The 26,246-nt window shown below is 46.5% G+C and overlaps 1 protein-coding gene and 1 long non-coding RNA gene across 9 annotated transcripts in view; both read right to left on the bottom strand.

Annotated features, from left to right (window-relative positions):
* Nucleotides 1-26,246, bottom strand: part of LOC134227108 (cadherin-87A) — a 1,007,180-nt gene that overhangs the window by 315,477 nt on the left and 665,457 nt on the right. The window lies entirely within an intron of this gene.
* Nucleotides 7,096-7,855, bottom strand: LOC134212485 (uncharacterized). The gene is made up of 2 exons (XR_009979286.1): nt 7,287-7,855; nt 7,096-7,221 (listed from the first exon to the last, which is right to left on the bottom strand). It is a non-coding gene; the product is annotated as an uncharacterized LOC134212485 (long non-coding RNA).

Here is a 26,246-nt window from a genome sequence, read left to right as displayed (position 1 = left end):
ATTCTGCGTCGAATACAACTTATTGCAAGCAAATGAGGCGGTTAAAGATAAGTGCTTGAAAAATGAATGACACTTTTATTAACACACACACACGCACTGCGAAATGGTGAGTTGTCATCTGGGAAGGAGCGACCTACACAGCTCTGGTCCTCACAAGTTCCAATCTCACGCTTCCACGGGTCTTTCGATGACAATCGACCACCAACTAAAGGGTTGCGTACTTAGCTGGTAGTGCAGCCTGGGCCCTGTTGTCCTTCTGACATCAGCTATAGTGAGTGGGTGCGACCAAAGGGACCATCGTCCCTAACCCCTAATTCCAAGGCGTTAAGCGACCCGTGCCGAGGAGATGCATGGCCAGGGGGGTGAAATAATGAGCTAGGCCTTTAACGGAGCCTGTGGGGTACCTGGGCACCCTCCACAGTAATTGTCCCTTACCGCGTCATGCTGGGCTCTGGCGTGGTAGACCTCTTTTCCCGAGCAATTAGTGGTAGTAGTGTAGGCGACAACCCCTTCGCAAGAGGTGGGTTGTTCAGGTCTCCGCCTAGGAGGCCAGAGGCAATAGTCGACAGCTCAGTGCGCAGCGCCAGCGTGGGTCACTTAACCATCTCCCAGGCTCCGCCGGTAGAGGTTATAGACGGCCCATGGCTTGTGAAAGCGATGAACCGCAAACGCGATGGGCTTTCGGCCTTCGAGGTGGCGACGGAACAGCTGGACGCCATCATCGACTTTGCGTCATCGAAGCATAATATCAGTAAGGACCTCAAGACGAGCTTGCTGAAACTTCGAAAGTCGATGTTGGACGCCAAGCTGGAGAGGGCGGTCAGGACTGCCAAGTGTAAACCCGTGAAATCCGTGGAGTTGAGGTCTGCAGACTGAGGCCCAAGGATTCGCGGACTCAGGCAAGGTCGAATCGACCGAGGGCGTGCAAGCGAAGACGGTGGCGCTCACGTATTCGCGGGCACGTCAGGGGGTCACTGCTCCAACGGAGCAGACACAAAAAACGGGGGAGACAGTCTCCAGAGGATGAGCTCCCTGGGGGCGCTCCAAAACGCGGAAGGTTACTACCCAGAACAAGGGTAGTGGGGCTGGGAAGCTGAACCCCGGCCAGGTACCTCCAAAACCGGGGGAGGAAGGACTTGGAAAGGTCCGTCCACCCAGGAAAGACGGTGGTATGGGGTTACGGCAGGCTGAGAGCTCTCAGCCGCACCAGACCAGGGAAATAGAGGGGGATGACGCCTCCTGGACCCTGGTCAAGAACAAGAGGAAACCGAAGACGTCAATGGCCGAAAAGAAGGCCCAGGCGAATGAGGGTAGCAAGAAGTCTAGGGTAGGCGCCAATCGCTTCAGGGGCGATGCCCTAGTCATCAAGACGGACGAGGCCAAGTACTCGGACGTCTTGAAGGCGATGAGGAGTGACGTCAAGCTCGGTGAACTCGGCGCCGACGTACGTCGAATAAGACGTACCCGGACGGGCGAGATGATCCTCGAGCTGAAGCGGGGCGTTTCGCAAAAGGGCGCCGCCTACAAGAAGTTGGCGGAGGAAGTCCTAGGTGAGATGGTCAAGGTAAAGGCACTCACGACGGAAGTGAATCTAAGGGTTAAAGACCTGGACGAGATCACCGAAGTCGAAGAGCTCGTCACGGCACTGTGGCGACAGTGTGAAGTGGAGACGCCCACCGCAGCCGTTCGGCAACGGAAAGGTCCGGCAGGGACGCAGGTAGCATCGGTTCGGCTATCTGCAGCGGACGCCTCCAAGGTAGTCAAGTTAGGGAGCGTCAAGGTGGGATAGTCGGTGTGCCTTGTGGGCATATACGAGCAACTCGAAGTTTGCTTCCTGTGCCTGGAACCGGGGCACAAGCAATGGGACTGCAAAGGCCCTAACAGAAGTAAGCTCTGCCGACGCTGCGGATTGAAGGGACATATGGTACAATGCTGCACGAAACCTCCCAATTGTTTGATTTGACAACCTAGTTCGGAGGATGTGTTACGATGAAGTTGGCTGGAACGCCGTTTTATCGGCTATCGTCCAAATCGTCTCGGAGGTACACACACACATGGGGCAGCAGGGACTTTGTCCAAGGGCTTGTGTCTGCAAGCAGGCCCTATCACAGCGACCGTGCGCCGCTCAAAGCACACAAGCCCAACAGGAGTGCCAACCGGCACATCAGGATTCATACTAGTAAGATCCTGATTATAGTATACTGGTCACGGCAAACGACATTGGACGATTCTCGGTTTTAAGATAGGATTAGGCGTATATGGGCCGACAGTCGTGCTATTCTGTTTCCTGAGTAAAAAGATTGACATCTTTTCGAAATGGCAAGCAGGCTAATAGTTCGACTGCCTCCGTCCCGGTAAACAACCTGGCAGGCCTCCGGTAACGCTCAACACCTGTCACCTATACCGATGTGTAGTAGGTTCAGATGCACCATTCTGATTTACGCCGATCCGGCTCTGAACACGGTGTTATAAGGTACCGGAGTCAACCCTTGCATGGACCTCACTGTTTACAAAGGCACCCATGGGATCAGAACATAGAAACAAATTCTACAAACAATGATGGAGTAGGCGAGCCCAAGTAACATTTTGGTTTCATACTGGTTTTATAACACTCTTGAAGAGTAAATTATGGGCTTCAAGAGCGTTATAAAACTTAAAATGTTACTTAGGAGGCGTAAAAATTGGAAAGCTGCAGCGATCTCCAGTGATGTCGCAGGTAGCAGTAGCGAGTACCAGCAGTATGGCCAAGGCTGCTGAGAACCGGGCAGGCCAACAGGAGCTAGGATTCGAGAGTAGGATGTCCACTCCAAATTCGGAAAGTAGTGCTACTCATGATGAGCTACAACTTGGGAGGTCCAACCTGATGGAGGTGCGGAAGCGAGTCAGTGACTTCGTGAAGGACAAGCACAATGTTCACACGAAGATCAAGTTTCTAGTGACGAGCATCAAGTCCACCGTTAAAACTGCTGAGCACGAACAGAACGCGCTCAAAAGAACAGCAGAAGCAGCTGAAAAAGCACTGAAAGATGCAGCGGAGCATACAACAGTCGAGGCACCAATGAGCCCCCGGAATACTCGCACGGAGAAGCGAGCGTAGGAAGGCGTCAAGAACAGTGATTGGCAAACCGTGGAAAGCCAGCGGGAGAAGTGAAAGAAGCAGAAGGAGAACGTGAAAACAAAGAAGGAGCAGAAGAACAAAGAAAAACATCGCTCTACTCGTGAGAGGGTCAAGGGGGACGTCTTGATAGTCGAAGTGAGCGACAAGACGACAAGGTGAGAGAGGACCCGGTGCTCAAGGACTTGGGTGAAAAAGTGGTGAGGACTAGGCGTACTCAGAAGGCGGAATTGCTGTTCGAGCTGGAGAAGGATCCGGTCAAGAGCTCGGCCTTCCGGGAGCTCATTGCCAACTTCTTAGGTAGTGAAGGAAACGTAAGAGCTTTAACGCAAGAGGCAGTGGTCGAGTACAGAGACCTGAACGAGATCACTACGGTAGACAAACTGAGGGATGCACAGACCTCACAATGCACGCTGGGCGAGGTTCAGATGACCATTCGGCTGAGGAAAGCGTAGGTGGCACACAAATAGCAGCGATACGACTACCGGTAGGCGGTGCCAACAAAATGGTGCAGCTGGGCAAGGTGAAAGTCGGATGGTCAATTTGTCCGTTGAGACTCACCCCTCGAATCACCAAACAGATGGAGCGATGCTTTAAATGTATGGCGTTTGGAAATGTGGTGGAGAAGGACACGTTGCTAGGGACTGCGCGAAGCAACAAAGATGCCTGCTCTGCAAACCGGAGGACGGAAACGACCATATGACGGGTGGCTTCCAATGCCCTGTCTACAAGAAGGCGATGACGGGTCGAGATTAATGAAGATCATCCAGTTAAATCTCAATCATTGCGACACCGCACAGAAGCTGTTGTGGCAGTCAACAACAGAAGCAATGTGCGAAGTGACAATAATTGCTTAGCCGTACCGGATCCCTTCTGACAACGGCATTTGAGTGGCGGATGCTACGGGAATTTCGGCTATCTAAGTGATGGGCAGATTCCCTATCCAAGAAATGGTAGATACTTCAAACGAGGGTGTTTCGTAATCGCCAAAATTACCGGGATCTTTGTGTGAACTCTGGAGCAGTATAACCGGATGCTGGACTCACTTACGGAGAAGCTGATCTGCCTAAAACCAGTGATTATTGGAGGCGATTTTGGCGAGGCGATTTGATTGAGGTTACGTTTGCTGGAGGCGCTGGCTAAGCTGGAAGTAAGATGGGCAACGAAGGTACCGTTAGTCCATTTCGCAGAGATGGCAGGGAGTCCATCATCGATGTCACGTTCTGCAGTCCGTCGATGGTGAGGAACATGAACTGGAGAGTTTGTGAAGACTATACCCATAGTGATCACCAAGCGATCCGGTATAGTGTTGGAACACGAACGCCGACGGTACGACGGGAGATGAGGTCTTGTTGGCGAAGATGGAAGACGAAGGACTTCGATAAGGATCTTTTTATTGAAGCACTTCGAGCGCACAGCGACGCTACAAACCTTGACGCAGACCAACTGACGGAAACGCTAGCGAGGGCTTGCGATGCGACGATGCCGAGGAAATTAGAGTCAACGAACAGCCAACGGCCAAGTTACGGCCAAGGTGTAACGAAAATCTTGCCAACCTTCGCGCTGTGTGTCTCAGAGCTAGGAGACACTTTCAGAGGGCAAGGTCTGAAATGGTCAGAGAAAGATAGTTTTCCGTGAAGCTAGAGCGGCTTTCAAACGGGCGATCCAAATCAGCAAGTCCAACTGCTTCAAGGAGTTGTGCCGAGAAGCTGACGCTGATTCACGGAGGGTGAGACTGGCTTATCGAAAAAAAACAGTTTGGATTCCGTAAAGGCAGATCGACTGTGGATGCAATAAGGACAGTCATTGAAGATGCAGAGAGGGCGTCTAAAAAGAAGAGGAGGGGAAATCGGTTTTGCGCGGTAGTAACGATTGACGTCAAAAACGCGTTCAATAGTGCCAGCTGGGAGGCCAACGCCGCAACGCTGCATAGAATGTGAATCCCCGACTTCCTGTGTAAGATCCTTAGGAACTACTTCCTGAATCGGATTCTGGTTTACGACACGAACTCGGGGCAGATGTCGATCAGGGTTACGGCGGGCGTTCCACAAGGAACCATACTGGGCCCAACGTTATGGAATATGATGAACAACGGGGTGCTGACGCTGAAGTTGCCCAAAGGTGTAAAGATTTACGGATTCGCGGATGATGTCGTCCTAACGATAACCGGTGATTCACTGGAGGAGGTGGAAATGCTGGTGGCGGAAGCGACCGACGCAGTAGAAACCTGAATGAATGGAGCCAAGCTGCAGCTGGCTCAACACAACCCTAGCAGCACACATGTTCCACATAGGTTACTGCAACTCATATGCGACCAGATTTAGTCACAATCAAGTTGCTGCAACCATATTTGTCTGACTTGTGCTGCTCGGGAAAACGGAAGTGATGCTGTTCAGCAACTGCAAAGTAATCCAGCGGATGCAGATTACCATCGGAGGGCACGACATCCCGTCGGTGCGAACTCTGAGACATCTAAGTGTGATGATAGATGACCGGTTGAACTTCAACACCCACGTGGACTATTCCTATGAAAAGGCGGCTCAAATGATCAGTGCGTTAGCAAGGATCATACCAAATGTCGGCGGTCCGAAAGGCACCCAAGCAGCACGCGCAACATCTTTCAAATAGGTGTTTGTTCCTATTAAATTGCATTGAAGACACTGGCAATACACCGAGTCACATTAAAGCCACTTCCCAGTTTCGGAAAATCACAATGTTTCATTTCCGTTTAAGTGGCGTCGCAATATTCTACTCATCTGACTTCTTGGGTGGTTTTAAATTCGATGTGTTCCATATCAGAAACAAAACAGATAAGTTGCAGAATTAATAACACTTCGGTTCATTGCTGTTACGACAATGTTTCTGAAATGTTGCAAAACACTTTGAACTCAGCTGAGTAGTATTTTAGTTTTGACAGTCCCCTGCATGTTCCGTATAAGGTACAATGAAGTTACAAATGACTTTGTTGTTTATGTAGTGCACTTGTAGCAGAAGGGCAGCAGGGACTATGTCCAAGGGCTTGACGATCCCTCCCCAGGCCATCTGCGAGTTGTGGGGCTTGCCTAGGATGTGGTGGGGTTTGACAGTGGGCCCTGTTAAACCTCTATAAAAAGCTGCATGTATCCGCAAGTAGGCCCCACCAAAGCGACCGTGTGCCGCTCAAAGCGCACAAGCCCAAGTCCTGGTGTTAGGTGGGACGCTAAACAGCCCTGACACGACGGCCCTCCGACGAGACAGGAGGTTTGCGCAGGCCCAATAAGCCGCCTAGAAAACCAATCATTACGAACAGTATAAGAGATAATGCGACTCGATATAATCGGCAAAGACCTAGGCGACGAATACAGGATCGCGATTGGAAGCTTGGAACATGGAATTGCAAGTCGCTAGGTTTCGCAGGTTACGACAGGATGATCTACGATGAATTACATCTAGGGCTTCCATTTTCCCGGGAATCAACTTCCCGGGAAACGGGAAATGAAATAATAATTTCCCGGGATTTCCCGGGATCCCGGGAAATAAAAAAAAACTCTCGAAACTAATTCAAAATCGTAGTGTCCTGTCTTTTATAAAATCGTAGTTTAAATTTTGTTGTAAAATATGGTTTTGAAAATATACATTTGCCATCAGGGAGGCTTGCTATTTTGTCCTCAAATGATGAAAGGGTTGTTGAAAGCCTGAGAAAGATTTTGTTCAGTTCGAAAAGCGTTTACTCCTTCTACAAAACGTTCGCCATGTTATAAGTATCAGCATCTGCTCTGGATCAAGTGTTGTAACGGTTTATTCCGGTGGAGTCATCATAAAATTATCAAAATAGTGAAGACGAACAAATTCCGCTTAAAAACTTGGCTTTTGCGCCAATTCCTCGAAAGGAATTGCCAAGCTTCATTTTAATTTGCCCAGCTTGCTAGTCGGCCACGTCGTGGTCCGAAAACCGTTATTGCGGAATCTGCTCAATCATATTCACTTTCAACACTAAATGATTCGTCAACAAAACGTCAAACTAATTTCGAAATTTATTAACCGAATCAAACTTCCTCACATTTTACAAAGCTAGCACTTTCACTTCGGATCCAAATTCCGAACTAAAAAAAACCGACCGCTTCGCGCTGCGGAGTACAAAATTTACAAAAAAAAATACACAGCGTGATCTTCTAATTTGCACTTAACTTACGTCGGTTTTCAGTTGCATAGTGCGTATGATATCACTCGCCCCCATCGTTGACTCACCACATGATGGAAAACTATTTAATAACTCTTATTGTAGTTGGTTGCAATAACATTTGCAATTTCCAACATTCTACACGTTGGTGGTGGGTGGGAGGGTGTTGCGGAACTGCTGCACTGCACGTCTGGTCATGTTCACTCGTTGAACGCTCCACACGGCACCAGCGATGGGTAGACTTCTACCTATGGCCCGCGTCGACTGCTTGCCGCACCAGCAATTTAACGATGCTGGCTGCTCTCCCGGCGACGGCTTCCTCCAAAGCCAAGGCTGGCTGTTTGTCCCGGGATGCTTATTTAGAGTCGACTTTCGCCCATCGACTGTAGTGAACTGAGCCTCGATTCGATGCATGGAGGCTTCTTTTATACCCGCGCTAGGTACGAATTATCCGCTTTGCAGTATGTGAGAAGGCTTGAATCAGCGTATGCATTGTTTCCGATGGCAATACACAGTGTGTCAAAGTGTACAAAATTTGACACACAATTAAATCGAAAAATTAATATTTTGCTGACTAAATCGTTACAGAGTAAGATCTGCAGTGTCCTGATGAGCTATATTATGTGCTACTTCTCCATATTTTTTAAAAAACTTTTTCAGGTTTTATCCACAATTTATTTCAGTTTTTGGACAACGACGTCTTCGAGAGATTCTCTTCTATTATCGCCAAAATACTCCTAGCATGAACTATTCTTATACTCGACGACTTTTTTGTGCATAGAATCTTCTGGTCAACTTTGAAGGATAAACCATTTTTATTCATGTACATTGTAAGTCCACTTGAACACGTTTTGTATTTAAAGCAGATGAAATATTTGAAATTCCATTCGACATAAAAAAGAGTTGTCAGGCGAGTACTTTAATGATCCTTTGAACTGCCGAACAGCACCTAATGCAACGTACACACCAGTCAAGCAGTTTGACGAACATTGACTCCACCCCCAAGAAAACGCTTCGGTTGCTGCTTTGTTTGAACGTGTGTGAAGTTCTCGCTTAACTTTTCAAAAGGACCTAAGTAACATTTTTTTCATTTGACCAGAAGATTCTATGCACAAAAAAAAGTCGTCGAGTATAAGAATAGTTCATGCTAGGAATTAATTTGAGTACTGCAATCAATAGCTTTCATGTTGTTCTGTTGATTGCGCTATTCAAATTAATTCATGAAAAAAATGTTACTTAGGTCCTTTTGAAAAGTTAAGCGAGAGTTGTTCGAACAACCATTTGACAGTTGGCGGCTCGGTTGGAAAAAATTAAAACGGTTTGATTTTGGTTTGAGTTGTCGGGGGCGGAGTCAAGGTTCGCCGAACATGTTTTAGCATTTGAAGTGAAGTTGCACAAACCCCCATATATTTTTTGATGGTTGGTGCTCAAGTTGGCGCTTCGGTCGTTCGTGTGTGATATTGTTGGTCGAATAAATTGATTGTTCGTGTCGCTGTTGGTGAAACTTGATGGATGTTTGAATAAACGAGAGGTGGAGTCAATGTTGGTCGAACTGCTTGACCGTGTGTACGATCCATAAAACGCATCAAATTGCAAAAGTTTTGCGAGTATTTGTTGTAAGACAGTTGTAATAAACGCATACTAAAGACATAAAATCTGTTTTTCCATCAAGATCTGTTAGCCCACCAATATTATAAAATATTCAAATGAAATATTTCAGAAATATCTTAAAATACAAACGAGTCTGCGGAATATGAGTCTGTTCGGGAATTGAATCAAAAAGGATTGAAGGTCTTAAAAAACCTTTTAAAATAGTAGGACAAACCTGCCAAAGCGGTCACTGCTATTGCCTCAGTATTTGCGAACATTGATAGCTCTGCTGTTTCACCACAGATACTAAATTTTTAATTCGACTTCACAACGCTTACCTACTGAATACACGAACAATAAATACAAACTGGTTCTTTGTCTCGCCTCTCTTCAACACGTATTGGAATGCACCATATGATTCTGTAACATTTTCAGTTGTAACTTAAACTTCAAAAGTGAAATAAATAGTGAGATGATGCTAGTAAAAAAAATGTAATTGATACCCCAAAATCCGTTATCATCAAATTTTAATAAAATAAGTCAATTATCACAAAATATTTTAGTATGTTGTTCATTTCCCGGGAAATTCGGGAAACTGATACATAAATCCCGGGAATCGGGAATCCCGGGAAATATGATTTCCCGGGAAATCGTTTCCGGGAATGGAAGCCCTAATTACATCCCCGCAACTTCGACGTCGTGGCGCTGCAGGAGATTTGCTGAACAGAAAAGAAAGTGTGGAAAAGCGGGCATCGAGCGGATACCTTCTACCAAAGCCGTGGCACCACCAACGAGCTGGGAACCGGCTTCATAGTGCTGGGTAAGATGCGCCAACGCGTGATTGGGTGGCAGCCAATCAACGCAAGGATGTGCAAGCTGAGGATTAAAGGCCGTTTCTTCAACTATAGCATCATCAACGTGCACTGCCCACACGAAGGGAGACCCGACGACGAGAAAGAAGCGTTCTACGCACAGCTGGAGCAGACATACGATGGATGCCCACTGCGGGACGTTAAAATCGTCATCGGTGACATGAACGCACAGGTAGGAAGGGAGGAAATGTATAGACCGGTCATCGGACCGGATAGTCTGCACACCGTATCGAATGACAACGGCCAACGATGCATAAACTTCGCAGCCTCCCGCGGAATGGTAGTCCGAAGCACCTTCTTTCCCCGCAAAAATATCCACAAGGCCACATGGAGATCACCTAACCAAGAAACGGAAAACCAAATCGACCACGTTCTAATCGACGGTAAATTCTTCTCCGACATCACGAACGTCCGCACTTACCGCAGTGCGAATATTGAATCCGACCACTACCTCGTTGCAGTATGTCTGCGCTCAAAACTCTCGACGGTGTACAACACGCGTCGAAGTCGGACGCCGCGGCTTAACATTGGGCGGCTACAAGACGGTAGACTAGCCCAAGAATACGCGCAGCAGCTGGAAGTGGCACTTCCAACGGAAGAGCAGCTAGGCGCAGCGTCTCTTGAAGATGGCTGGAGAGATATTCGATCCGCCATTGGTAGCACCGCAAACGCTGCACTTGGCACGGTGCCCCCGGATCAGAGAAACGACTGGTATGACGGCGAATGTAAGCAGTTAGTGGAGGAGAAAAATGCAGCTTTGGTGAGATTGCAGCAACACCGCACGAGGGCGAACGAGGCACGATATAAACAGGCGCGGAACAGACAAAACTCGATTTTCCGGAGGAAAAAGCGCCAGCAGGAAGATCGAGACCGTGAAGAAACGGAGCAACTGTACCGCGCTAATAACACACGAAAGTTCTATGAGAAGTTAAACCGTTCACGTAAGGGCCACGTGCCACAGCCTGATATGTATAAGGACATAAACGGGAACCTTCTTACGAACGAGCGTGAGGTGATCCAAAGGTGGCGGCAGCACTACGAAGAACACCTGAATGGCGATGTGGCAGACGAAGATGGCGGTATGGTGATGGACCTGGGAGAACGCGCGCAGGACATAATTTTACCGGCTCCGGATCTCCAGGAAATCCAGGAGGAGATTGGCCGGCTGAAGATCAACAAAGCCCCTAGGGTTGACCAACTACCAGGAGAGCTATTTAAATACGGTGGTGAGGCACTGGCTAGAGCGCTGCACTGGGTCATTACCAAGATTGAGGAGGAGGAAGTTTTGCCGCAGGAGTGGATGGAAGGTGTCGTGTGTCCCATCTACAAAAAGGGCGATAAGCTGAATTGTAGCAACTACCGCGCAATCACATTGCTGAACGCCGCCTACAAGGTACTCTCCCAAATTTTATGCCGTCGACTAGCACCAACTGCAAGGGAGTTCGTGGGGCAGTACCAGGCGGGTTTTATGGGCGAACGCTCCACCACGGACCAGGTGTTCGCCATTCGCCAAGTACTGCAGAAATGCCGCGAATACAACGTTCCCACACATCATCTATTCATCGACTTCAAAGCCGCATATGATACAATCGATCGGGACCAGCTATGGCAGCTAATGCACGAACACGGTTTTCCGGATAAACTGACACGGTTGATCAAAGCGACGATGGATCGGGTGATGTGCGTAGTTCGAGTTTCAGGGGCATTCTCGAGTCCCTTCGAAACCCGCAGAGGGCTACGGCAAGGTGATGGTCTTTCGTGTCTGCTATTCAACATCGCTTTGGAAGGGGTAATACGAAGAGCAGGGATTAACACGAGTGGTACAATTTTCAATAAGTCCGTCCAGCTATTTGGCTTCGCCGACGACATAGATATTATGGCACGTAACTTTGAGAAGATGGAGGAAGCCTACATCAGACTGAAGAGGGAAGCTAAGCGGATCGGACTAGTCATCAACACGTCGAAGACGAAGTACATGATAGAAAGAGGTTCAAGAGAAGACAATGTGAGCCACCCACCGCGAGTTTGCATCGGTGGTGACGAAATCGAGGTGGTAGAAGAATTTGTGTACTTGGGCTCACTGGTGACTGCCGAAAATGACACCAGCAGAGAAATTCGGAGACGCATAGTGGCTGGAAATCGTACGTACTTTGGACTACGCAAGACGCTCCGATCGGATAGAGTTCGCCGCCGTACCAAACTGACAATCTACAAAACGCTAATTAGACCGGTAGTCCTCTACGGACACGAGACCTGGACGATGCTCGTGGAGGACCAACGTGCACTTGGAGTTTTCGAAAGGAAAGTGCTGCGTACCATCTATGGTGGGGTGCAGATGGCGGACGGTACGTGGAGGAGGCGAATGAACCACGAATTGCATCAGCTGTTGGGAGAACCATCCATCGTTCACACCGCGAAAATCGGACGACTGCGATGGGCCGGGCACGTAGCCAGAATGTCGGACAGTAACCCGGTGAAAATGGTTCTCGACAACGATCCGACGGGCACAAGAAGGCGAGGTGCGCAGCGGGCAAGGTGGATCGATCAGGTGGAAGATGACTTGCGGACCCTCCGTAGACTGCGTGGTTGGCGACGTGTAGCCATGGACCGACCCGAATGGAGAAGACTCTTATATACCGCACAGGCCACTTCGGCCTTAGTCTGAATAAATAATAAAAAATAATTGTAGCAGAATCTCCAAATAGAATTGTTGGTGTGATGGTTATAGTAGAAGGTTGCAAATCTCAAGGTCCATGGTTCGATTCCCGGTTGGTTTTTGTGTTTTTATTTTCATTGTAGCCGCAAGATGTTGCAAATAGGCTCCACCTCTTGCGCTTTTTGTGTCACAAAGGAGTTCCAAATACGACGCGTTGTGCATACGTCAGACCTTTAGTAAGTCACACCACAGTTGTTGTTACTCACTGAGAAACAAGAGGTGTTGCTTGGGCAGCAGTAGGCGCCTTCTGCTGACAATATCATGCTCGATACTAAGGTACAGAGTTCCAGCCTGGGGAGACGAAACATAACCGGAGGCTCATCCCCAATGTGTCGATGTGGGTGAACAGGGAGCATGGTGAGGTGAACTTTCACCTCACTCAGTTCCTATCCGGACACGGTTGTTACCGCCAATATCTGCGCCGGTGTGGACATGCGTCATCGCCATTCTGTCCGGCGTGTATCAACGTAGAGGCGACTCCAGACCATGTGGTATTCGTGGTATTGTCAGGGCGCTAGCGAACCGGAAGTCGTCTGCAAACCGGAATCGTCGGACCGACCTCGGCACTCGAACCATCAACCTGCTGAAGAAAGAAGAAGAAAGTGCTTCGAGTATGTAGAGCACCGCCAGTGCGGACGGTCGGACCACCCTTGCAACCCGTTGGCGATGGTTACATACCCATAGTGATCGTTTGGCTATCCAGTACAGGATGAGCAGCGATGCAAGGAGAGAAAGCTGGGGAGCTACTCCTACAACCCGAGCGTGGAAGGTCGCTCACTTCGATAGTGTAACTAAGAACAAAAAGAAAACTGCAAAGAACACACTTGGCGCAAGTGAGAGAGCAGCACATCGAGCTATTCAAAGCGATGAGGCTGACCCTAAACAAGGCCATCAAAAAGAGCAAGGAACCCTGCTTTGATAGACAGTGGAGAGACTCTTATCCGGTGGTGATGGTCGTCCCATTGGTCGCCAGCAACCTCAATAGATGCAGACGACGGATTGGTGGCGAGAGTGACAGTAGAGGATCTGATGACGGTGACAAAGTCCCTCGACCCGAGTAAAGCACCTGGTCCCAACGGAAATTGGGTTCGGCTTTCGGAAAGGACGGTCTGAACACTAGTAAATCGGTGGTTGACATTGCCGAGGTCGCCATCGAATACCAGCGGCGCGATATCCGTTACTGCGCAATAGCAACACTCGACGTGCGGAATGCGGTCAAAAGTTCCTGCTGGGCTGAGATTGCCAAAACGTTGCTCCAGCGGAAGTACCGTTACACGATTTTGGAAAGCTACTTTAAGCATGAGCATGAGCATAATTGACCGCCCACGGTTGCTACTCCGCTATTGCCAGGTCAGCTGTAATTACACAAAGCCAAACGAAGGAGTTTGGGACTAACATCATTTCAATGTGTAATAACTGGTGACCCAAAAATAAGTAATACCAGCGCCGGCCGTGTCCGAATGCAGGTAAATTAAGGAATAGGTAGGACATTGTTGACATGATACTCGCTTTGATAGGGTTCGTTGGCAGGGGTTCGTTTTGGTAAACGGTATGCCGTGTATAGCGTGTATTTTAATCGATGAAAACAAAACTGATAATTTTATATTGAAGGTCGCACAAAGCAAAACAAAATTTCGGTAACCAGCCGATCGTTCTGCTCACCGCACAAAGCAGAACAAAATTTTGATGATCAGCCGATCGTTCTGCTTACTGAAGAAACATGTCTGGACGCGATTCAAACTTTTACTATTCAATTAATTTACTCCCGCACACAGCAGAACAAATTTTCGGTGACCGGCTGATCGTTTTGCTTACCGCACAAAGCAGAACAAAATTTCGAATGCCAGCCGATCGTTCTGCTTACTGAAGAAAATATGTCTGGACGCGATCTCTGATCGTTCTATGTCTAACACAAAACACGAAAAACTTGCACACGCATTTTCGACTTTTTAGATGTAGGTATTTATTTAGTATAAAGTTAAATCCTGCTTGTTGTATGAATGCTGTTTCAATCATTTTATTGGTGAACGAGATGTAATGATTCTTCTTTCCTGCACCGGTATAACTGATTGTATTCGTGATTGTAACATCTTAACTTTCTTATTCATTGTTGATTCATTCATATTTTTCAGGACACGCATCTTCACTTTCCATGATTTTATATATATTACTAACAGAAGTGACGATCTCGATAACAGAAATTGGTATGAATTTGCTAAACACCAAAAACAGTACCAAAAATCAACACGCAAAACACTTCAGGCACAACACGTCTAGGTATCACAATACCAAGCGAATAATAACTTGTTATGCGTTTGGTATTGGTATAAAACAGCATGTTATACCGGAAGACATTGCATATTAATTCCTGGTACAACCTTCCACCACGCCCAGTTCATAACAGAGTATGGTATCAAAAACAGAATTAGGTATTATAAAGTTAATCTCTCCTGTTCGGGATGAGTTTCTCCATGATCATGAGGAGCTAGCCACTAGAAAGTTTTTGTTTTGCTCACAGGTCCTTTTCCGTAAAAATACCGCATTCAAATTTTTTGGTAGGGTAATAATTATGGTGAACTTGGATGTAACGTTGTAGAAATATTGTAGAACGTAAATGTAGAATTATCGAACATTCGGGTAACAATATACATTGTATTCTATACATTCAAAGATTGTTTTAAAAAAACCAGGATGTTTCTATGATAACACATAAACACTCTCAAAACTAATGGTTTGCAATAGATTTCTATATGATTTTTCCATAATCGGCACGCGAAGTAAAGTGCTTGTTCCATCAATAACGATATGCTTATTGCTCATATATTAATGAAATTTGCAAAATGACAATTTCGTACTAATTTGTGCTATTTTTAATTTATTGTGGGGACAAATGCAAAGGGTGTATGTGTCAAAAACTTAATTTTGAGAAAATAAGTGTACAATATTTTTCGTTCCAAACAAATGGTATGATTTTTTTTTGTGAATTTTCACATGTTTTACAAATAACGTGCAAACCATATCAATATGTGGCCGTAAAGCACTAAAACCATAGCAAATTTGAATAAAATGTCACTTACACCTTTCTGCTTCTAAAGCCCTAAATTACTATCTGATCTGGCGTTTTCTTTATTGAAATCAAAAATCACAAAATCAGCAACAAATCAATTTACACTCAACAGCAACACACTGGAAACCTTGCTGGAAACTGTCTGCAAAAATATTCTATGTAAACGGGTATTCCGTAAAAAAAAAGCTTCGAGTCGCTGTTTGTTTAGTTTAACCGCACGATTTTCAATTGAATAATAATTATACCCAATTCCGTAAAATGATAGTGTAATTACGAATATTTCGGTACATGTTTAACTATATCCGGAATGAATAAATCAACCTAACTAAATATTTTAACTTTTACTGGATGTTTGCGTCGAAAAGGTGACTACGAGCAAAATATATTTTAAGCGTGCGTTAAGCATCAAGGATGATGCGTTTGACAGTAACCGGAACGTGCTTACCAATTTCGTACTCATGACTGTCCCGATGATTCGAAGAGACCTTACCACCGTCAATCATCTGCGAAACAATTAGCAGGAGGGGGTTTGCCAATCATCTCGGTCAACTTGCTCTGCTTCACCATTCTTTGGATTGGTTCTTCTGTCCTTCGGATCCACCGAAATCCGAATCCGGAACCACACAGTCCCACGAACCATCTGCTACACCGGATGAACATACCACGAACCGCAATCTGATTGTAGGACAAGTTTAACACTTGACTTATTCAAACTTAACTTCGATACTTCGATTCACGGCCACTTTTCACTTCACGAATAATTTTTAAGATCACCACGCGTACAAAAACTGTGGAATGCGCAATAAACGGCAGCCACCATCAGCCGAATTTGCAATCCGCTGATGCAAATGCAAAAGTTACTAAAATTACCGCTGGAGAAAAAAATGACATCCACTTTCCACGATTTTGGAAAGCTACTTTAAGATTCAAGAACTGATCTACGAGACAGAGGGAGGCTTGGCTAGCGCCCCATTACGGCAGGCATCAATCCATAACGCGAAACCGCAGAACGTGACATTACGGTCGGCTACGGAGGAACTCATTCTCCTGGAAACTTCTCGTCGGAGTGAGATAGATCCTCCGTCGGGGACTATTCGACTAAACAACTCAGTTGGGAACTGAGTGGCTCAAGGACATGGGAAAGCAGGTCATCGGAGTAGGCTAGATACACCGCCGGTGACGTAGTCCATGGCGTGCGAATGCACCAGCTTCAGGTCGTCGGGCACCATTGAATCGAAAGCTATCTCCACCCGGAATCTTTGGAACGAATCTGTGCTGACCAGGTGAAAGAGTAGTTTCGGTAACGTAATAACATCCACGGGTGTGGACCATCGGTATCGGGAGCGCTTCAACCGCCTGGGGACTCTCTGTCGCAGTATGATAGATCATCTGTCGGGGTAAATTGAGTAGATTGTGAGTACGCTGAAAGCTAAATAGCTCAAAAAAGTGTAGTGCTAAATCAAGGCAGTAATTCGACCCGGAGTAAATCCTCCAAAAGGTGAGCTAGTTGGGAGGCGTGAGGACGTCCACTACGCAGGCGTATGGACGCCAGTAGGAGAGAAAAAAATACAATCCTTGTGAGCTACGATTGTAATCGATTGATTAATGTTTAAGTTTTCGGCATGCAGTCGTTGTAAGAAAGCTGAATGATTTCTATTCGACCATTACCGACGTTTCGGCACTGAAGAAGGTGAAAATCTAACTCCGAAACAATTATTAAATATAAATCATTCAGTTTACTTTCAAAGACTGCATGCCGAATAATCCATTCCTGCTTAGGAGGTACTTACAGGGCCGAATTCTGGTTCCATACTCGGCCCAACGCTGTGGAAGGTGATATCTATCGGGTGCTAACACTGAAGTTGCTTGAAGGCGTGAAGTATCACGGATTCGTAGATGATGTCGATTTAAGGACATAGTTGGAAGAGTACCACGATGGCCGTCAATATGGCACCGGACCTTCCACGGGTCGTTACCACACCTCCCGCACTCCTCTCCCACCAACATTCGAATGCATCGAACATCATCGAACAAAAGTTTAATATTCAAATTACTAACCTGCTCACAACATATTTAATTACTTCCCGTGATAATTAACATGTTTCTTCAAAGAATCCTTTGCATTTCGGCTCGAATTATAGAATAAATCAGCAGCTTCGTGCCAATTTAATAGCCGTTCGCGATTTGGTGGGCTTATCACCACTTCACTTGGGCACTTCACTTCTTCTTACAGGGCATTGAAAAAACAAGTTTTCACACACTTCTCCGCACATGAGCAGCCCGAAATGTTGATGGAATGCCAATTAAACATCACCTTTTGAAATCAGTATCTTGTTTGAAGCAAAAACTTAATATAAACTGCTATTTTTGATCGAAAAAACCCAATAAAAACTGATCGCGGAGCGAATGTAAACACCGGCAGCGGCAGCAGCAAACTAATAATTAGGGTGGTTCAAAAATGATTTTGCTCCGCCACGCTCAGTCGACTATGTTTCATATTCTGGGTGTCTTCCGATGATTTGGGCTGGTTTGAATAGGGGCTTACCGTGGACAGGTCGTTTCAGATTTGTATGACAGTTGATATGGCGAGGTTGAATTTTACATTATTCTGATTGTGGCGCTTCGTCATAGGGCCCTGCCGAGGGGGTAGACGATATGACTGGATGAAAAATTCAAGAGCTTTGACTCCATAGACAATGCATATTGAATTGTCGTTCCGATAGTTGTGAGTCGATTTTATTCGAGGTTGCCAAATCCTGATAATTAGGCTTCTCGGAAAGCATCAGTGAAACGTGTAATTCAACAAAATAGCCAGAATTTGTCTGTGATATCTATCGCACCAGGCGCAGATACTTCATACAAAAAGTGTGACATGGAAGTGAGCCAAGGAGTGAGCGGGGTATAAAATGCTTTTTTTTGCGTTACGTAATCAATGGATCTTTACCAAGGTGCGGTTTTCATTCAGCTATGTGGGTTCTCTTTTCGCCAGCGTTTGGAGGAGAGGCACTGTAGTCAGTGTACTGAAAGGTTTAGCTTTCATACGAACTTGAACCGGCTTGTGCCCAATCAGTTTTTGTTCAAATTGGCTTTTGGCATACACTCGGAGCATGGGACGGAATCGATTGAGCGTGGTGGAGCTAGGTCGTTTTTTGAACCACTTTGAACTATTTTTGAACTATTCTTTGCTTTTTTATAAATACTACACCAATACTATTACAATATATGACAGTTTTATTGTACCAACACATTCAAGGCTTTGTTTTGGTACTCAACCCACCTTCACCTTAACAATAACCGGTTAGTCGCAGGTAAAGGTAAAAATGCTGGTGGCGGAGCCGATCGACCAGTTGAAACCTGGTCAAGGATCACGCCGAACATCGGTAGTCCGAAAGGCAGAAATAAGCGCGCCTAGGCTACTTTTGGCGGCAGTATCAACATCGATACTTAGGTACGGAGTGGTATTCGGGCAGGTGGTATTCGATTGTCCGAGGTTTGCCGCAAACGTAAAGGAATGCCTTCCCTAAGCGCGGACAACATCGCAGAGTGAATGTGGCACGAGGATGGCACGTTGAATGTGGTAAGCATAGTCTTGACTTAAATACTGTCGGAGCTACAGCGTAGATGGAGAAGGGACCAGTGAATAAGCGTCGGTTCGGAGAAAATCCAACGCAGTAAGCAGTGTTTGGCTTCGGGCTGTCGGATTGCTGGTGAACCGGAGCTCTTCTGCCAACCGGAATCGTCGGACGGACCTAAACACTTGAACGGCTATCCTGCTGAAGAAAAAAGAAGGAAGCGCTTCGGGTATTATAGCTTGCCAGAGCGGACGTCATCTACCACCGGAACTGATGAACCACCTCTGCAACCTGAAGGCAAATTCGGAGCAAATCTCGAAGGTGTTCACTGCGATACCCGGAGGTAGTCGGTGCACCATAAATGATAAAGTTTCCTCAATCGGAACTGGTAGAGTACCCTCGGCGCTGCGGGAGGCAAAAGGTTTCGAGCGCCGTTGTTTGCTGCACCACCGCCGATGAGGGATCGAAAACTACCCCAAGATAATGTGCATGAGCACAGCCAACAATGATTCAATGAATTCTCGCTTACATTTTAACACGAAAGTAAAAAATTGTACACTTTACTTACTAATTTTGGTTTACCCAAATTTGATTGTTTTGTACTTGTACCAAATAACCAAAACTTACTAAATTAACAAAAGAAAAAAAAATATTCAGGGTTTCAAAATTTCCAAGATTTTGCTTGAAAGTTAACATCCCTTTTTTGATCACCACGCTTTCCCTTTTTATCCAATAACACATTCCCGGACATAGCCCGAAACCGGAATCATCCGGGCTGAAGCGTCAGGAATTCCAATCCCTCATTATCACCATTATCAGACGCCATCACCATCGACGCTGAAGGGATCAATGAGATTTTAATTTTGATCCGATTCACTGGCCGGCCACACGCCATCGGTCAACCAGAAATGAACGGGAGTAATGAAGCTAATGAAATGATGACACCCGCTATCAGCGCTGTCGTCAATTGGAAAATTGCGTTGAATGAATAGGGTTTCTTACCCCATTCCCGGCCTAACATGCGTACGACTGCATTATTTAATTGATATTTATGCCAGGCAGCAACTTTTTCTGAAATTTTAGGCTGTATAATACTGCATTGGGGTTCACTTCTGCTTAAAAATAGCTATTCGTGCTAAATATCGTTCAAAGAAGCTTTTATTTGATTTAAATGAACGAGGTGCAGCACTCATTTCAGTCATAGCGATTCCCAATCCGGCATACAAAAACCAGTTCCCGGCCTAAGCAAAATTTCACTCAATCTCTCAACATTTTACTCTCATTCTCTCTCAGGACGGTAGAAAATGCGATGTAAACAAAAATATGCACGTTCCACGACAACAAGATGCCAGATGGTGTTATTCATAATCATTTTATTTGGTTGAGAAGATATATAAACTCATCCAAATTTCTTCCAAATACTTTAAAACAATATTTATTTCACCTTTTAAAATCGAGAGAACTATAAATAACATGATAACGTCAACATATTAGACAATTTTCCTATTAACGATGAAGGATAATTTTTATAATCCTGGCCTTTTGGCAGCACGGTGCGGCTAGAAGTTCTTGGGCCGAGGTGAATTTTTGTTCGGTTTGTGAATACATTTTAAAATGTATTCTAGTATGTTTAAATAAGTTCTAGTGAAACGAATAAATAAGAATAATTGAAGTGCGGGTGTTTAGAATTATGGTGTGGTGATTAACAGCTTCATGCAATGGTTGTATCGAGCACTGTGACGATTTTCAGGTAGGTGTTTATTCGATAATACCGTTTTGTAAAAGTGGAAAGAATCACTCCGGCTCAGTGGTGTGGCATCGGAGAGTGAAATTTGAATTCTACATTTTATTTTCTACAATTGAATCAATTAGGAGTAAAACAAGTGATAGAAAATATTGAGTATTGTGAAAAATAAATGGGAGACTTTTTAAAATTATCAACCATAAACCTACGACTTCCAAACAGTTTAAATCATTAGTTTTCTGTGCAGTGAGCCGGGAACCGGGTCCATAGGCCCAAGTAGTGATTTACCCTACGAAGAAATGGGGATTTTTATGTACGAATCTATTTCTGGTCCTATTGCATGCCCGTGTCTGAAACTAATTTATCAAAGTACTTCAGTTAAATTATCGAAAGCAAACTTCTATAATGGGAATATATAGAAATACTTCTATACTCCAATGAAATATACTTATCAATAAAATGTATTTCAAATCTGTCAAAACAAACACCAATAAACTCTACAAATAAATGTAAGCCCTGGGAATTATCATTTCATTGCAAATCATTATATGAAACATTGTTAAATAGTGTTACGATGAAACTATTTTGCTGCAATTCAAGACACTTGGAAGTAATTTATAGATTTGCTTCGGTGACACGTTAGTTTCACAAAACTACAAGCTCACAAATTACAAATTGACGCTTTTTTAAATACTCGAAGTTGTTTGTCAAATATTAGTGGACAATATAACGGGCGACACAAGACACTTCAACAGCTCAACGTTTTCATAGTCATTAAAAATCGCACAAAACTAGAAAATTAGTTGACTGCAAAATTAGAATCCCCGAAAACTCACGACTCTAAAGAAAAGCCAGCAAATCCATCTAGTCAGTGCCACTTTATGTGCCGTGAAATCGCATACGGATCGCCTTCCTTTTCGTTTTAACACCCGTATTGTCGGCATAATAAACATGCGTCCCCGTCAACCCTTTTTCCCTTTCCATAGTGCGAGTCCGTAGCTTTCAGAGAAAAAAAAACTCCCGGAAAAAGTGGAATTCCAGTCTTTTTGTTGCACTGGTGGTAATGCCAACCGGTAACCGGTTGGAGCGTTGTAGCAACACTCTTGGAATTTGGGCTTGCTCGGGACGCCCAACAAATTCTTGCAAATATATGCGAACAAGACCCGCCCGTGTACGGGCGCAAGGCATCCGGATGGTACAAGCTCGGCAGGGAAAGTTATTCGCATGCATGATAATGGAAGCAGTACAGTTTCGAATCAGTTTAGGACACTGCTGCGGGTGCTGGACCGTCGACGACTGTGCCCTCGAGTATGGTAATTTCGGCTACATGTGTTCCACCAAAATGTATGCATCCAGCCGAGACAAAAGGGGTAAACTATTTGCAACAAGATACATTTCTGCGATGGTGCCCCAAGAAAATATGTGGAATGCAGTTGGAAACTGGATCAACATAAGTAGCTGGCGTGGATCGAATTTATTCGCGATGGAAGTAGGATGTGACTCGGTCTTGTTCGGTCAGTATTTTTACAGAAATACTACACCGTTCGTCCCTTGAGGAATCTATCAATAATCAGGGATGTCGTGGAGAAATCTATCAATAATGTGATATACTTTTGAATTAACTTTATAATGGAATTAAAACAGAGCATCATAGAATTTTGAAAACAACAAACAGTGGAGAACCACTGACGATAATAAATTTATTGAATTCTCCTTAAATTAAAAACCAATCTCTTATATATCCTTTTTCGTTATTAAAAAAATCAAGCAGTCTTCCTAGAATAATTCAAAGTTCCATGCAATTCGAGAAATCTCAGGATTCCTCATAGAATCCGAATAAGACTCCTAATCGCATTCAATCAGGAGTCCCTATTGAATTTGGTTAGGAATCCCCCAGAATCCGGTCCAGAAACTTACCGGATCCGGTAAGGATTTCGTGGAATTCGGTAAGGATTCCCCATTAGAATCAGGTGGAGTTTCTCTTCCAGAATCCGGTGAGGTTTTGTTGCGGAATCCGGTGAGGATTCCCATCCGGAATCCGGTGAGGATTCCCATCCGGAATCCGGTGAGGATTCCCATCCGGAATCCGGTGAGGATTCCCATACGGCAGCGGTTCTCAACCTTTTTCTTGAGAGGTACCCCTTCAGACTTTTGCAGCAATTGAGGTACCCCCTATTTTTTTTGCTGTAAATGATAATAAGTCTAAAATATATGAAAAATGATACTGAGAATAGAGAAGCTTCGAAGAGAAGCTTTCGAGCCTCTTGAAAAGCGGCTTTCGAACCAGGAACTCTTCTAAGCATCTTGAAAGAACGCTTCTGAGCCTCTTGTACGTTGGCTTTCAATAATCTCGAAAGATGTCTTCCGAGCCGTTTGAAGAGGTTTTCGAAGAAGGTTTTCGCATCTCGGAAGAAGGTTTCTGGCCTCTTGAAAGGAGGCTTCGGGCCTCTTGAAAGGAGGCTTCTGGCCTCTTGAAAGGAGGCTTCCGGGCCTCTTGAAAGGAGGCTTCCGGGCCTCTTGAAAGGAGGCTTCGGGCCTCTTGAGAGGAGGCTTCCGGGCCTCTTGAAAGGAGGCTTCCGGGCCTCTTGAAAGGAGGCTTCCGGGCCTCTTGAAAGGAGGCTTCCGGGCCTCTTGAAAGGAGGCTTCCGGGCCTCTTGAAAGGAGGCTTCCGGGCCTCTTGAAAGGAGGCTTTCGGGCTCTTGAAAGGAGGCTTCCGGGCTTCTAGAAAGAAGGCTTCCGGGCCTGTTGGAAGGAGCCTTCCGGGCCTCTTAAAAGGAGGCTTCCGGGCCTCTTGAAAGGAGGCTTCCGGGCCTCTTGAAAGGAAGCTTCCGGCCCTCTTCCGAATCTGGTGAGGATTCCTTCCGGAATCTGGTGAGGATTCCTTCCGGAATCTGGTGAGGATTCCTTCCGAATCTGTGAGGATTCCTTCCGGAATCTGGTGAGGATTCCTTCCGAATCTGGTGAGGATTCCTTCCGGAATCTGGTGAGGATTCCTTCCGAATCCGGTGAGGATTCCTTCCGGAATCTGGTGAGGATTCCTTCCGGAATCCGGTGAGGATTCCTCCCGGAATCTGGTGAGGATTCCTTCCGGAATCTGGTTAGGATTTCTTCCGGAATCGGTGAGGATTCCTTCCGGAATCTGGTGAGGATTCCTTCCGGAATCTGGTGAGGATTCCTTCCGGAATCGGTGAGGATTCCTTCCGGAATCTGGTGAGGATTCCTTCCGAATCTGGTGAGGATTCCTTCCGGAATCCGGTGAGATTCCTTCCGGAATCTGGTGAGGATTCCTTCCGGAATCTGGTGAGGATTCCTTCCGGAATCCGGTGAGGATTCCTTCCGGAATCCGGTGAGGATTCCTTCCGGGATCCGGTGAGGATTCCTTCCGGAATCCGGTGAGGATTCCTTCCGGAATCCGGTGGGGGTTCCTTCCGAATCTGGTGAGGATTCCTTCCGGAATCAGTGAGGATTCCTTCCGGAATCCGGTGAGGATTCCTTCCGGAATCCGGTGAGGATTCCTTCCGGAATCCGGTGAGGATTCCTTCCGGAATCCGGTCAGGATTCCCTTCCGGCATCCGGTGAGGATTCCCTTCTGAAATCCGGTAAAGGATTCCCTTCCGGAATCCGGTGAGAATTCCATTCCGGAATCCGGCGAGGATTCCCTTCCGGAATTCGGAGAGGATTCCCTTTCGAATCCGGTCAGGATTCCCTTCGGAATCCGGTGAGGATTCCCTCCGGAATCCGGTGAGGATTCCCTCCGGAATCCGGTGAGGATTCCCTCCGGAATCCGGTGAGGATTCCCTTCCGGAATCCGGTGAGGATTCCCTTCCGGAATCCGGTGAGGATTCCCTTCCGGAATCCGGTGAGGATTCCCTTCCGGAATCCGGTGAGGATTCCCTTCCGGAATCCGGTGAGGATTCCCTTCCGGAATCCGGTGAGGATTCCCTTCCGGAATCCGGTGAGGATTCCCTTCCGGAATCCGGTGAGGGTTCCCTGCCGGAATCCGGTGAGGGGTCCCATCCGGAATCCGGTGAGGGTTCCCTTCCGGAATCCCGTGAGGGTTCTCTTCCGGAATCCGGTGAGGGTTCCCTTCCGGAATCCGGTGAGGGTTCCCTTCCGGAATCCGGTGAGGGTTCCCTTCCGGAATCCGGTGAGGGTTCCTTCCGGAATCCGGTGAGGGTTCCTTCCGGAACTGGTGAGGGTTCCTTCCGGAATCCGGTGAGGGTTCCTTCCGGAACTGGTGAGGTTCCTTCCGGAATCCGGTGAGGGTTCCTTCCGGAATCCGGTGAGGGTTCCTTCCGGAATCCGGTGAGGGTTCCCTTCCGGAATCCGGTGAGGGTTCCTTCCGAATCTGGTGAGGGTTCCTTCCGGAATCCGGTGAGGATTCCTTCCGGAATCTGGTGAGGATTCCTTCCGAATTCCGGTAAGGATTCCTTCCGGAATCCGGTGAGGATTCCATCCGGAATCGGTGAGGATTCCTTCCGGAATCCGGTGAGGATTCCTTCCGAATCTGGTGAGGATTCCTTCCGAATCTGGTGAGGATTCCTTCCGGAATCTGGTGAGGATTCCTTCCGAATCCGGTGAGGATTCCTTCCGAATCTGGTGAGGATTCCTTCCGGAATCCGGTGAGGATTCCTTCCGGAATCCGGTGAGGATTCCTTCCGGAATCTGCAAGGATTCCTTCCGGAATCCGGTAAGGATTCTTCCGGAATCTGGTGAGGATTCCTTCTGAATCTGCGAGGATTCCTTCCGAATCTGGTGAGGATTCCTTCCGAATCTGGTGAGGATTCTTCCGGAATCCGGTGAGAATTTCTTCCGGAATCCGGTGAGGATTCCATTCGGAATCCGGTCAGGATTTCATTTGAAATCCGGTGAGGATTCCTTCCGGAATCCGGTAAAGATTCCTTCCAAAATCAGGTGAGGATTCCTTCTGGATTTCGTCAGGAATCCAGTGAGGATTCCTTCCGGGATCCGTTGAGGATTCTTTCCGGAATCCGTTGAGGATTCTTTCCGGAATCCGTTGAGGATTCCTTCTGGAATCCGTTGAGGATTCCTTCTGGAATCCGTTGTGGATTCCTTTCGGAATCCGGTGAGGATTCCTTCCGGAATCCGTTGTGGATTCCTTTCGGAATCCGGCGAGGATTCCTTCCGGAATCCGGTGAGAATATCTTTCGGAATCAGGTGAGGATTTCCTCCGTAATCCGGTGAGGATTCCATCCGTAATCCGGTGAGGATTTCTTCCGGAATCCGGTGAGGATTCCTTCCGGAATCCGGTTCGGATTCCCTCCGGAATCCGGTTCGGATTCCCTCCGGAATCCGGTTCGGATTCCCTCCGGAATCCTTCCTTCCTTCCGGTGAGGATTCCTTCCGGAATCCGGTGAGGATTCCTTCCGGAATCCGGTGAGGATTCCTTC

Source organism: Armigeres subalbatus, chromosome 1 (genome assembly GCF_024139115.2).
Source record: "Armigeres subalbatus isolate Guangzhou_Male chromosome 1, GZ_Asu_2, whole genome shotgun sequence".
Taxonomy (NCBI): domain Eukaryota; kingdom Metazoa; phylum Arthropoda; class Insecta; order Diptera; family Culicidae; genus Armigeres; species Armigeres subalbatus.
Note: the sequence above shows the minus strand (reverse complement) of the source record. Positions and strands in the feature narration are given on the sequence as shown.